Below are 15,408 nucleotides of genomic sequence, written 5' to 3'. Positions count from 1 at the left end.
GCTGCAACCTTTTCAACTTTTACTTTTCCACTCCATCTTCTGCTGTTAATTGCTTCATCTGCCGCCGTCCCAAGTTATTTTCCCAGACTCGCGGAAGCGCTGGTCGAAGCATCGCTTATGTAAAATTAATAAGACATAAAATAAATTTCGAATTATGCGCATAAAACAAACATCTGAAACGGATTTTGTCGGTGTTTGTTTTTTGTTTGGATTTGGGTTCGGTATTGGTTAGAGTTCGGTATTTCGGTTGTTAATCGTTTAAGGCGAAACGAGAAACGCGAAAAGCAAAGTAAAAGTGTTTCATTTTGATTGAGTCCGAGCTGCTAATTGATTTCTGGCCATTATGCTAATGGGCTGGGTCCAGACATCACATTCTAGGAGGTGAGATGATCTCCCGCCAATCTCAATCTTGATCTCAATCCCAGTCCGAATCGGCATCCCCATCCACTTTCTCCTGCAATAAGCTCGAAAGGCGAAAGTCCCTTTACCGCTGCCCGTTCGAAACTGCCGAAATGGCTCCCAAATGTAATTTCATTTAATTAACTGGCCCCAACAGCTGCTTCTGGCCAGTGGATCGAGCCCGGCTTGAGCCTGGTCAAGCGCAATTTGAATGCAGCAGATGAAAGCGAGCATAAAATGCTCCCAGGCCCCGGCCCTTGGAAAACAAATATGAAATGTTCATTTCGACTGCCGTTTTCATTTTCATTTTCATTTTCATTTTCATTTTGATTTCCATTTGCATTTGCAACTGACTCGACCGAGTATCTGTCGGTACGTGTATCTCGTTATGTGCTCGTCGTCGCTCTGCGTTGATTATCTTGTAAATTTGTTGCACGTTTTTGATGCAAATCCGCTTGTCATGTCTACACTGCTACACACTCCACACACAAAAAATTACACAAGTGATGTCATCACCTGCTGCAGATGCTGATGGCGATGCAGATGGGGATACGACGATACAAATGCGTACTTGTAGATAACAAGATGGATGGGCCGCCCTCCATTTGGATCTCACGCACGCAATGTCGCAAGCTTATTGCGGATAAGTAACAGGGCTAATCTGTAAGCCAGACAGCTTTCTTATGCCCTCCCATTTGTATCTGTACAAAAGTGCAACTTGGTCAGTTTGGAATTCATCGAGCATATTGAAATGTTTTCACAACATAACTTTTAATTGGATAATCTCTTAGCAACATTATCATTGATCGGTTGATAAAATGCCTCTCTGAATTTGTACATACATTTTATACCATCTGAAAATGTAAGCTTATACTCTTTTTTCTGCTGTATTTACATCCGCTTCCGTATCTCAAGTGCATCTACGGCCATGTATCTCAATTTGTAAGTTTAACTCCGCGAGCCCCGAAAGAAAACAATAAAAACAATAGAATAATGCGACAAAAGAAGGGCCGCACAGTGGTTATACTAACGATCAACAACATAAATATAAAATGTTGAAGCCAAAGTATACTTTTTAAACGTTAATATATGAGGTTTAACATAAAATAGTACAAATTATGCCATTTTATAAATAATATAAAGCACTGCATGTATTATTATTGAAATTAAATTATTTGTTTTAAGTTTTAATACAATATTTTACTCAGAAAGCTTGTATTTATGAACCACTACATGATTCATTGTAATCATTTTCTTGCTATTACAATTTTGTTATGGTTTTTTATAATTATTAAAATGTTATTACCTTTGTATTTCGAATTATTCATTTAATTGTTTAGTTTCTAATTAATTTTAACGTAGTGTAGATGTATTTTTCAGTTGCTGGTTAATAATTGTATTAAAATCAACAATAAATATTTTATTTATTGTATTTATTTAAAATAAAGTGTTCGTTATTGTTAATTATTGTCTTTACTTGTAGGTGGATGGTTGACGAAGGTATTAATCCTACGAGAATTAATCGACTTTAAAATATTTGTATTTCTAGTGATGGCTGTCACTCATGTTAATCTCCATTCCATGTCTTGTAGATATCTTTTTTTTGTGAAGCGGAACCAGTGTGCGCTGGCGATCGAGCATACGTGCGCGTATCTGATAGATACATGTGACGTAACCGCCGACGAGGCATTACTTTTACCACGCACGTCACCGCCATCTCGCCGTCTCTCTCCCTCGCTCTGCGTCTTATTTATTGGTTTTCGTTTCACTGGAATTTATCTCACTCTCTCTCTTTTTGTATCTTGAAGTTCGTCTTTCGCGTAAACAGGTCACTTCTGCTTCTTATAGTGGCTTGTGCGGCCACTTTCCAGCCCGCGATGGGTGACCTCAATTAAACGCCTGATACGCTGCCACGCCCAGATGCCGCACCTGTACCGCCTCCCCCCCTCCACCCTTCACCACCATTTCACCGCCCTTTCACTGCTCTTTCACCGCCCCCGCCTACCTGTTACCACCTTCGATTGCCCATTGTCGACTGACCACAAAATTGAATGCCGCAACCGAAATTCCCTTCTGGCCAATGCAAATGGTGAAAGGGGGCACTTGGGGCATGTCCATGGGGCATATGCAAAATTAAACTCGTAAACAATGCACGGCGGTGAAATGGCCATCGAAAACCCATTTGGTTTTGTTTAAAATATTTATTTTATTTGTGGGTGCTTTGATTTATATGCGGGCTAATAACCAATTGGCTGCCACCGAAAATGCAATGGGAACAAGTCACAACTTCCGCCACACAATTCCACATTCAAAAGTGTGACTAGCGATTAGTAAGTATCTAAGCATACAAATATATATAATAATAATAACATTTATAACGAGCCCACAAACATTTACAAATATGTGATTTTGAAGTCCGGAAATGCTTGGTCAAGTAGGAATCATCAAAAACGAAATTTAAGCCAACCGCGAGGAAAAAATAAAGAATAAACAAGCAAAAAAACCAAGCGCCCCCCTCAACAAAATGCTTAATCCGGAATGAAATTTTCCAAATCAATTACTTGATCCCATATAATAATAATTAAAAATCGAAAATTTAATTTAAGTAATTAAAAGCACTATCGTTTGGAGGATGTAAAACTGAATATTGTTATAATTACCACGAACTCCTACTGAAAAACTCACATAAATGAACAATTTATAATTACAACGCGAATTTTGTTTATTAGAAATATGTTGCCCAACAAGTGCTTTCGTTGCGCTTCTGTTGCCGCTGTTATTATTATTATTATTATTGTTATTGTTATTTTTATTGCATTAGTTGCTTTTGTTTCTGCTGCCAACGTTGTGTGTGGCACAAACCAATATTTGTGCTCTCAGGAGTTCTTATTTGTGTCTGGTGGATGTGTCGATGGTGGCAGTGATGTGTTTGTTGATGCTTGCGCTATATTTACACAACTTATTTGCAGACGAAATGTAAAAATGCCAATATTTAAACAATTTAATATGATAACAAGGGGCAGGAGGGAGAAGGGAAATTATATTTTTGAAAAACCCCAAGGCACACCCCCAAAATCACATAAATCAATTTAAAATATTTAAATATTCAAGCCCCAGATTAGTATTTGTGAGTGAGGGCTGTAATTAATATTTAGTTTCAGTTTCCAGCTTGTGTCTGTCATATGGCCAACATGGAGGTCCTTCCTCTCCCCACAGAGTGGATTATTATTAAGGCAGATAGGAGCGATGAAAAAATAAGACGAGTTCATATATGAAGTCCTGAGGAATGCGGAGCATCCGTATAATGCCAGTAGATGCCTGCAGCCGGAGATAAACTACAAACTGAAACTGAAACTGAGACTGAAATCTGACTCATACATAGTTTTCCGAGAGCGGAGAAAAGAAAACGCCAACGCTGCTCGCTGCTCTGCGAAAAATATGCAAATTAGCTTTATTATTTGACAGTTTCTATAAAATGCAAAAGCCACAAAAGGCAGCAGCAGCTACAACTTCATCAACGTCAATGAAAACTTTCGGTGCGTTGGGGGAGCCGTAAGCTTGTCCATCCAAGTGTTTTGCGGCCCAAAACGCCGCCCATTTCCCATTTCCATTTCCCACTCCCCCATTTCCCCACTCCCCCCGGAAAGCACCCACATCGCTCTGGCTTATATGACAAACTGAAATGCAATAAACAAGTTGACAACTCTGACAATTTGGACAAGAGAAACATGTTAAATGCTCAGAATTATGACAAGAGACGAGGAGTCGAATCCAGAACGAGCAGTCAAAGTCAGGACCAAAAAGGACGATGGCATGGAGGGGGGTGGGGGAATATGGCCAAAATGAGAGCAAACAAACAAATGGCATAAAGAATAAGTAATAAGCATGCAAATGCGTCAAGAGAGCAACTCTCCAGATGCAGATACAGAATAATACAAAAGCTCGGTTACTGCCACAGCCGTTACTGCGTGGCTCGAGTGGGTATCTCATGGATACGAGATACTTTTTCGGCTTAATTACTTTGAGGAAGCCAGGCAACCGGCTCTCGGGACTGCCACTGCTCCGTATCTGCTCATCCAAGTATCTGACTGACTATCCCAGTATCCAGGCATCTGAGTACTCAAGTACCCAAGTATCTAAGTATCTAAGTATCTGCCGGGGGCCCTGTCTAACTATTAAGGGAGCAGATACTTATTGGCAACTTTTTCGGCAAGTTTCCAGAGCCCCTCACTGTTGACTCCAATCAGAAGTCAATTGCATTACATTTTCCAAAGATAACTATTCGTTTCGATTAGGACTGGATGAAATCACTGGACATCGAAGCATGACATTCATTGTTTTCGAAAAATGTGAAAAGATAACACATAGTTTAGACCCAGCTAAAAACACAAAATGGACATTTCGGTCCTCATATTTATCTTTTTTTAGAGCCACTAAAAAGGATTTGTTGTCGTTGAAAGACAAACTAATCAAATTTAAAAAAGGATATATGTTGTAATATTTTAAATTTTTTTAAGATGCTCAATACGAAATATACATTTTCATCCTATTCGCTGAAAACCTCGAAAGAAATCATTGCTTAGAAATCATTTTTTATGACCAGGAAAATTTGTAATTGACACAAAATATTGCATACATTTTTGTTTTTAATTTGCAATCAACTGTAACCATTTAGATTTTGTCCCCGGTGACCTAAAAGTTAAATGCAATTTGATTCAAAGAATTCGTTCATATATTTTAGACTGACTAATACATTTTGGTTATCATTCATAGAAACCTGTGATTAAACTTTTGCTTTCGGGCTTGAAAATATACTTTTAAAGGAATGGCGCGATTGCAAACTTCCAATTTCCACCCACATTAGTACAACCTCCTCTTCCGTCGAGTTTGCCAAGTTTCTTCCTGATTACCGTACAAAATTTGCCAACAAACAAACATTCGCCCGAGTTACAAGATACGAGATACATTGACGAACACGAGAACAGGGATATGACATCACATGGGGCCCTTTTACGGCCACCGATAACAAAAAAGTTGGGCTGGATTTCGGGCGGCTGTTCAGGAGGTTGCGAAAATTTATTTGCAACTTGGGTCAAATTGATTTGCCGATTTGAGGGGCCCATTTGGAGTATCTGCCCGTTGCAGGGCTAGAAAATTATCACAGCCAGCGACTAAATAATTTTATTTGCCCACTATTGTTGGCTGATTTGTTTGTTGTTCGTCGCTGCTGCTGCCATTACAAAGTCAACACAATGAAATTGACCAACGAGCGCGTTGTCATTGTCATCGCTGCCATGTTGCTGTTGCCACCGTCGCCGGGGGCAATATTATGTTTGTCTTTTAATTGTTTGCCCCCCTTGTGGTGCCAATAAAATTATGCAAAACTCTGCCCCGCAATCAATAGAGGGGCAGACAATCAGCTTGTGGATCGGTTGCATAACTTCCCGTTTCCCTGGGGTTAAGCATTCACCGGGGCTGAAATTGTGGGTTAAGAAGAGCACTTGGCGCAGGTCAGGAAATCATTCGCGGAATTCGAATTAGCTATTCGGAAAGAATTTTCAACAAGCCATCCTTTACATACCCTCTATATAGATCAAAAGTCTTAGCTATTCCGGTTACACTACATGGGAAATGTAATTGGACATTAAAAAGTGTTTCCAATCGAACAATTATTTCAAAAGTTTTTAAAAAATTAAGTTTTAAAATGTCGGCAGATAAATATAACTTAGCGACAGATGGTTTCCCGCGGCAATAGAATTAAAAGTGTAATTATTTGATAAGGGGTTTGAAATTGGTTAACAGAGTAATACGTATTCAATAGTCTCCAAATCTTATTGTAAGAATTTAAATATAATTTAAATAAATACTATTTTAGGCACTACCTTTCGGAATTTGAATCAAACAGACCTTTTTTTAACCATTTTTAAGTAGCACATTTTGAAATAAAAACACAATCAAATTTTACAATACAAACAGACACTTTTTTATTTTTGAATCAGCTTTTCCCCATGCGTTGTAAAATCTTGCAGTTCACTTACTTCAGAGTTATGAAATGCCGCTCCCCGAACTCTTTTCCCATTATCGTTAGGGAGTTGGTCCGCTGATTACCAGCGCTTTTCTCTTGACCAATTGAACAACAAACAAGGGGATCGCTGGATAAACATCTAACAAGCGGGGCAAGCGAATCTCTTTCGTTTATCTTTCGGCTTAGCCTCTTTTTCCAGTGGGTACTACTTTTTTCGGTCCAATCCCGGACATCATCAGATCAGGGCATCGTTTTTATGCAACCCTTGTTGTGTTTAGATGCGATCACGCCCAAGTGTTAAGTGGCCCATTGTGGGTAATTGCATCATGGGTTGGTTCGCGTTTGGGCAACCAATAGCTTGAAAATATGAGCTCTTGCTCTTGATTTGCCGAGGTCTCCTCTTTAGTCTATGCGTACAGCCATCTCGGTATATTTGCACTTCAATTATGCACTGTGGCCACGGCCAAAAACGAGGGTAAGGGGCTCCGAAACTACGACCCAGACCAAGACCAAGACCAAGTCTAAACAGACAACAGGTAGGCAAACAAAACGCTCGGTGGGAAAGCGTGTCGAGCCATCCAGAGGGGTAATGGGAATGGGGATTGGGGAATGGGGATTGGGGATTGGAAACTGGGGACTACGATGCAGCATCCCAGAGTCAATAGCAGAGTTGCCGGCAACTCGGAAAACATTGCCGTAGGCACGGCGAAATTTGCATACACTGACCTCTCGTCGATATCTTATTTGTTCACCTTTGAGCACAGGAACAAGCCGAATATTGTTTTGGATAACTAATTGGCTTTCGGTTAACACCAATCGGAGATCGTAGAGTTCCAGAGTGTGCTAGAATGGCTATCATTCGGGTAGATTTATTGAATATATTTATTTACAATCAAAAGACTAGTCGATATAGAACTTTATTGGTCCTAAATACTCTCAAAAAAGTTTACTAATCAGTCTACGATTAAGAATTGCATAGCTCTTTATCAAATCGACCATAATTTATTTTGTTTAGGGGTTCCCTTGCGAAATATATTCAAAGATTGCTTAGTGAACTTATTGTAAATGCTCCATGACCAGAGTAACTAGTTTCATTAGTTCACTATTTTAAAGATATTACATAAGCCTAAAAATAATGTATGTTTTGATTTTATTTAAATTAAGTATTTAATTTTGAATGTGCCATCAGTTTGGAAATGAGGTAATCTTTTAATTGTTCTTATGGCTTATATTCGGCTTTTATATTTGAGCTACATGGCAATGGCTTTTCAGAAAATAGGTGATGGGTGAAAACTTAAGCCTTTTAAAAGTATTATCTGCGATTAGAAGATCATATATTTTTCAGATTAAATGAATGGCTTTGCGTATAGACTGCAGTCAGGGCATTCGTTGGGCGAAAGGTGCGGAAGTGCCTTGAGATGTGAAAATATTTGCATACGCAAAAATGTGGCAAGGAAAGTGCTGTCACAGGGTGGGGGGTTGAGGGTCGAGGGGCGTTTACAATGGGGTGGGGTAGGGTGGACTTGTCATAGCTCCGAGTTCGGGCACCAGAGCTGATCTGAAGACATCGCCTGCAGCTTGTGTGCGAGTGTGCAAATAAATAAGCATAAATATAGTTGAGTACTTGTGTAATTATGGCAAATGTTATTTGATTTTGGCACCCCCTGCCAACTCCCCCCGCCCCCTCCCCTTGTAGACCATATAGACCGCAGTTGCGTGCTCCACATGATAGTGGGATTCAGTGGGAAGAGGCTGATATTTGCACATTTCGAGAGCGCTGCTGCTGTTTGCACTTTCGCCCAAATGCCAACACAACAACAGCGACAGAAAAAGATGCGAAAACCGAGGAAAATAATAAAAGCGAAATAAAATTCGAATATGGCTGCTGCTTCTTGGACAACCCACCATCTACCTCTCGGCCTACAGAGAAAGAAATTATATTAACAATAAATATTGATTAATCGATCTTGAGCTCTCTTTTCTATGCGCTTAAAATTGAGAAATATTTTTAATTTACAAGTTAATTTAAGTTATGCAATATTTTTGAAAACCAAAATAAGAGATCAATTACAAATTGTTAAATGTTCCCTTATAACAATGGTTTTTATACAACCAAAATCAAAATTAAAAAAAAATTCTTTTTCCTTTTTACAAAAATGTTACAATTAAAGTTTTTATAGAAAGTATTTAAAAATATTTTTAGAGATCCTAAGACAAAATGCGATAAACAAATTTCATCCACAATATTAAATAAGATCTATTATTTTGGAATATGGAAGATAGGGTTTATCTAATATCATTTATTATATATATTGGCTTTCATATTCTTCTGTATATGCATTTTTTTTTGAGTGATTCTCGCCTGGCTGCGGCAGTTTTCGTACTGCATGCATGCAGAGCAAACAAAAAAGCTTATGACATATCAAACACAAAGCATACAGCGCATAATCAGCTGCTGCTCGATGCTCGATGCTCGGTGTTCGGTGCCAACTTGGTGCGGCTCTCAAAAGTTTCCATGACAGCGATGCCCCAATGAAATGAAGGCGGTGAACAGTGGGACAGCCAGCCGATAGACCAGATCATATGCTCAAAATAGGAGGTATAGAAGACCATAAACCAATCGGACACAAAATAGTTTAGGAAATGCAATTCAAGCATATACAAATTTTCAAAACAAATATTAAGCATGCCCTTTTTAGTAATAGAAAAAATTCCTGTATTTTATTATATTTATTTATGTTCCAGTATCACCGATTTTATTTGGGACGGCAGATATTTTCTGATTCAAATTGCTTATATATCAAGACATCTCAAGAAGTCAAGAGAAATGTTGTAAGTAGTTTTTAAATAATTTAGCTTTATAAATTCCTAATCATAATTCATATTCTTGAGCTTAACTTGTGGCTGATTGGTGATGACCTTTTTGTTTGTGGCTTATATATAAGTAAGACCATTTTTTTGAATTTTAATAGCTATTTTTTGATTTGGTGTGAAATATTTCCTGTGCTGCATTCCAATGTGCAGTGGATGGTTTCGGGGATAAGAATGGTGGGTTGGTGGTGCTTGAAGCAAACAGAATGGTGCACGTTCGGTGTGCGGAGACTGCAAATGCACCACCACTTTCAGCCAGTTCCCGGTTGGAGCTATTTGTATACTGCATTTGTTTTCGAATTCCTGCCAAGTTTACGGTGAAACAATGGCACAGGCCAGTGTATAGGATCTCCGGGATTCCGATGTTTCAATCGGAAAATACCCGGAAAATTAAGTATACGTCGAAACCTAAAGCAATCCGATTAGGCCAAAATTCAAGGGAACGCAAGGCTAAAATACGTTATGCTTAGAAACCCGTTCACGCATCAAATGCAATTTCAGAAAACGATGCAGCAAGGACTTAGCTTTACAGGAAAGTCCGACACTGTGCAAAAATTATTATCTTAAAAATTCAATTCAAATTTTTGTGCATGTCGAGAATTTTTATTAAATTTGCTTAAAATAAACAAAAGTTTTCAAAAAATTAGTCATATAATTTTAACTTCTTAAAAAATATATTTTTTTAAGTTTAATTATATTATGGCTTCCTTTCCTGATTTCTTGGATTGGAAATTTTATTTTTACATGAGTGTAGTTCAGGTGTGCTTAGGATAAGTAGCTTATAGCTTCAAAAAGATAATTATAATTTTAATTGAAGAAGCTGGAGGCCATTTCAAATTTCACCCAATAAGCAAGGCATTGTTATAGAGAACCTGATATTTGCTCTATTGTAAATTACAAAATTGTCAGAAGACAAAGAGATTGGCTCCAACGAAAGCTAATTAATTTTCAAGAGCCTAAACGTGGCTTTTTAAATGTAATGTATTTTGAGCCCATTCTTGTTTAAGTTTTTGAGCCAGATTATTTTTTGTATGTTTTACGGGTGCGCTGTAAGTCTTCTTTTGGAATATCTTTATAGCCCTGATTGAGGACCAGGTCAACCGATTTTGACTATTTTTTTTAAATTTATATTAATGACTTTAAATATATATTAAAATACATTTTCCAAAACATTTGGTCTAGGATCCCCCTTAACTTAGGAAAGTTAAGTGAATATTAATTGTTTGTCTTATGTTTACAGTCTAATCAAGAGTCGCAATAATGAGTTCATAATTGTTTATAATTACCAAAAACTTTCGATCGTCTTCAGCATTATGTAATCCCCATCGATCCCCATACTGACCACGCCCCTTACCGCAGATCTCCCCAGGGGATCGGCTCGCATTGACGGGTTGTTTGGCTTTTGAACCGCTGAGGGTCCATCAAGGCATCCGGGGCGGTCCCAACCACCTGACCGCTTAGACAATAACCCCTGAGCGCCACGCACAATTGGAGGTGATGACCCCGAAGATCAACCCCCTCCCCTCCATCCACAACTGATTGTTGATAGCCGCTAATCGAAAGCACTGCGTGCAATGAAATTCATTGAGAAGGGCGCCTGGAGGCGTTGGCCAGCGAACAGCGAACAGTGAGCAGTGAAAGTTAATTGAACACACAGCCGAACTGAAATGGAAAACACGGCCAAAACAACAGGCTACCGTGGATCTGGAGTCCGGCACTTGAGTGATCGGCGATCGCAGGTGACAGGCTCCGCCGGAGGGGAGGTCGGCGGATCGCCGGATCGCTGGATCGGCGGGATGACATAAGCGGGACAAGTGTGAGACTTCCCCGAACTGCGAGCCCGGGAAAATAACTTACCTCATAGAGTGGCTTTCGGACCCTTTTCGCATGCCACAAGCCTTTATTTGGTTTGCTCGGCCAGTGAACAGTGGTTAGAAAGGGGATTTTCATATATCAAAATCCAAATATAAATATATTTGTATAACTCTGTTGCTGCGTACAAAATTTTAAAATCAATCACTAAACAGAAACAATAAAATAAGGTTGTATATTAATTAAATACCAATGGTATATTATTGTTATCTTAATAACAATTTAATATTACTGCTGCTTAAATTAAGCAACCACTTAAATTTTAATTTAATTAAGAAACATATACATATACTGTGAGGAACATTTGCTTGAAATATTATTATAGTAGAAATTTGGTATACTTTTTAAATTGAATTAAAGTACATTAAATCATATTCATATTTTTATCTTCATTTTTTTGTGTATTATATATATATATGAATTTATTAATAGTAATCCATTAAATTGTTATTTATTAATAGACAGGAATTAACAAATAGTTTAATTTAATTTTTATAATTTTATGTAAACGATGTTGTTCAGTGTTAAACTACAGTGCTCTTGCTAGCAAGATAAATAAAGGCTAAAAATATCTGAAAAAGTGGCAAACAGAAAACTCCGATGCTATCGCAGGTAAATACTATAATTCAAATATCTGCTAAAATATGCAAAAACATATGTCAACTCGCAGGTAGTTGATTTCGAAGTACTTGAGCACTAACAACTTGTTAAATGTCTTTAAACAAAAACAAATCTTATTTATCTTTAATTTCATTCAAATGAATGTTTTCTGTTAGGCACCATGTTAAGTTTCTTTTGAGTTGGATAAACTACTTAGTAAACTAGGCTTACATAATATAAAATATTTTTTCAGGGAAATGAGTTGCAGTTTGAATAAGGTCCTAAGTGCTTTCACTGAACGGCTTGGCGATCGATCGCTGGGCACTCCTCCAGTCCGAGATCTCGACTGTTGGCCACATTTTGCGCAATGGGTGAAAGTCGAGGAGGGCCAACACTTGCTGTACGGCAGATGAGCGTTTCTTTTGGTTTCTTTTGGCCAACTCGGAGTCAGTCAGTCAGTCAATAGCCAGACATACGCGTTATGTTATGGGCACCGGCATTATGCAGCCAGCTGCCCATGGGCTCATCTCATCTCGTCTCGTCTCGCCTCGTTTGGATTGGCTTTGGATTGGGGTTTGCTGGGAATGTTTCGTTTCAATTTTGGGCCGGTTCCGTTCGCTTCCGAGTTTAACACCTCTCGGCGATTAATATGGTAATTTATGGCCGTCGCGGCAACGCAACATAAATCTGCAGCTGGGAAAAGTGCTCACGCCACATGAGCACGGAATTGGGAGTGGTTTCTTCTGCCACCACTTCCATTTCGACTTCCACATCCACTTCCACATCCACATCCCAAGTCGTTCTAAAGGCGTACTCAAGTGTCATAATGAGGAATCCGCCCAGAAAGCCAGCCAACCAGCCGCCTTAAAAGCGTTATTGGGAATGCAAATGAGATGCGTGCGCCCAAATTGAAATGGCAAATGTTGACAGCGCCAACATAGCGCCCAAAATTCAAAGTTAATCAACGAGATATTTATGTTGGAAATGTTCTGCGAGGATGCGTTAACTATGCGAGTTCTGGGGAGTCGACAAGTCGGAGTCCCCACATTCATGAATACTCCTCCGCAAGGCAGGTTGGATCAATAGGCTGCAAGAGTCAAGTCAGTTAGTCACTAGCTTTTGGGCTCATATGGCTTCGTATGCCAGCGGGCAGATAAATAAGTTTAGAAGCACTGTTTTTGGCTTAGAGATAGACCAACTTAAGTGTCCTTTAACCACCAAGATTGAAAATTCGCTATATCTAGGCTATGGGGAATAAATATTCTATATAATATATATGTTATTGCTTGAAATAGTTATTGCTATATACATATTTAAGATTGATTTTTAAGATTCATTCAATATAGCAAAAAATATTATTCAGAAGACGTTTGTATGTTGTAGTGATTACAAAATTTAAATTCTTCTCGGACTCAGCCTTAAAATATCTAGACTTAATAAAAAAATATTTGTTACTTCTTAAATAAATTTTTTTTAGACACAGAACATATATTTACAAACTAAAGAAAATGAGCGAAAGTAAAAACAAATAAATGATTAAAAAACACACTTTAATTATTTTGATCCATTGTAATGGTTAATGATTTAATAAGCATTGATAATGTGCATTTATTTTTCAATTGTTTTATTTTCTTGTCAAATAATGCTTAATATTTCATTTTTCCTATCCCAAGAATATTTCTCATTTGTAATAAATGCAACAGAAAAGATAATCAATAACTATTACTACTCTTTATTTGATGTTTCTCACTATTAAGTCCACTTAACTCCAGAAATTCTTTTGCATAGTATTTTGGCTACTTCTCAAACCACCCTCGTGCGATTCTTGGCCAAAAATGTCGTAACTGCTGGGCCCGGCATAAACATATTTATGAATTTTCTATTCTGCATTGCGTTTTTGATTGTCATAAGTACGAGTATGAATGGGAATGGGACTGGGACTGGGACTGGGAATGCTGCGGAGGGGAATCCGGAGACGAGGCTCATTTGCATTAGCCCTGGGAACGGATGGCGAATGGATGGCTGGCTGGGCTGATTAACATAAAATTAAGCGTTCGAAAGGCATGCGGCACTGGGGACTTGGAGTCCGTATCGGGAAGTAGGGAAACTAGGGGAAGTGTGGGATCGGGAGCCAAGGGAATTGGGGATGCGAATCCGAATCCAAATCGGAGTCTGAGTTGGAGTCTGAGTCGGAGTCGAAGAGCTGGGCGCTGGCTGATAAGCCGAGGCGCGGCGATAAGCGCATTTAATTAGCATTAATTAAGGCGAATTGCGAGACTCGGGTACAAAACTAACAGCAGCTACGGCAATACACAGTGGGGCCAAGGAGGAAGTGCCGGAGAGCGGGTTGTGAAAGTGAGGCAATGCCAATGGAAATGGAAATGCCAATTGTGCTTGGCAATCAATGGTTTTTGGAGCACGGCACGCGGCATGACAAATTGCAAATCGCTTTGGCCTCCATCTGTCTCCGTCCCACTGGGTCTCGCCCTCAAGAAGCGGATGCTGGGATGTTGGGATGCCAAAGCCCAAGACTTCGATACACGGTAACGTCAAGTGTCATAGTAACAGGGCACAGTGGGGCAAAAGCGGGGGAAAACTGGATAAAAACTCTGGAGCCCCTCTGAAATCTAAAAAGTATTTTCATTTTAACCGCATCAAGAATAAATGAATAGCATTCATGTTCGATTTTTAAGTTTATTTATGTTTTGACATTTGCAGATTTTTGATCACTTGATCAGGAAATTCAATTTTCATAAAAAAAATTTCCAAATTCTTTTCCAAAACAAAGAGGGTGTGATATATATTACAGATATGCAGATAGCAAAGCAGATCTGTTTTAGATGGAGGTATTCTACAGATGATCTAAATATGGAGAAGTACATTGGTTGTGTTACATTTTTTTTAAATTCATGGTGCTTAATTATATTTATATCTTTATAGTTCGTTAATAGTATTGTATGCACTTGGATTTTGGAATTGTTAATTTGCCATGCTTTCGGTTCTCAATATATATAATTTCCTAGCTCTAGATGTTACTTCATATTACAGAACACTACCAATTTAAGTATTTACATTTTTGATAGCACCTGCAAGATCGGGTGAGTGTGCGTTTGGGCCAATTGTGAACCACTGTGCGTCTGTGGGAGAATGAAAGACAGCGAGAAGAAAGCGGATTGCGTAATACCTGCGTCATGACATAAAGCCGGAGGCCTCGGCGCTGAATGAGTGTGGTGAAGGGGTGATGGGGGAGGGGCACAAATGGGGGACGACAGGGACTGGACCCGCATAATTGTGCGGCTACACTTGAAGTCAAGTTAAGGGCTCTCTCCGCCTGAGAAACTGAAACCGAAACCGAAACAGAAACCGAATCGGCGGCCAAAATGTGGGCGAGGCCTAGGCGCAGCAGCAGCAGCAGCAGCTCCAAAAAGCAAAAAACGACGGCAGCATCAGCAGTTCGACGGCAACAGCAACACCTCATGACATTGGAATGCAATTTCACTTCTTTAAATATTTTCCCAATTGTTTTGTGCGTGTCTCTGACTCTCCGTCTCGGATCTGGGTCTTCGGAATGGGTTGGATCGGGTTACTATATACCATGTTCGCGATACGACACAATCAAGTGCAGGGAAAGGCCCTTTGTT

This window comes from Drosophila rhopaloa, unplaced genomic scaffold (genome assembly GCF_018152115.1).
Source record: "Drosophila rhopaloa isolate 14029-0021.01 unplaced genomic scaffold, ASM1815211v1 contig_3, whole genome shotgun sequence".
NCBI classification, from domain to species: domain Eukaryota; kingdom Metazoa; phylum Arthropoda; class Insecta; order Diptera; family Drosophilidae; genus Drosophila; species Drosophila rhopaloa.
This window is presented reverse-complemented; position numbering follows the sequence as displayed.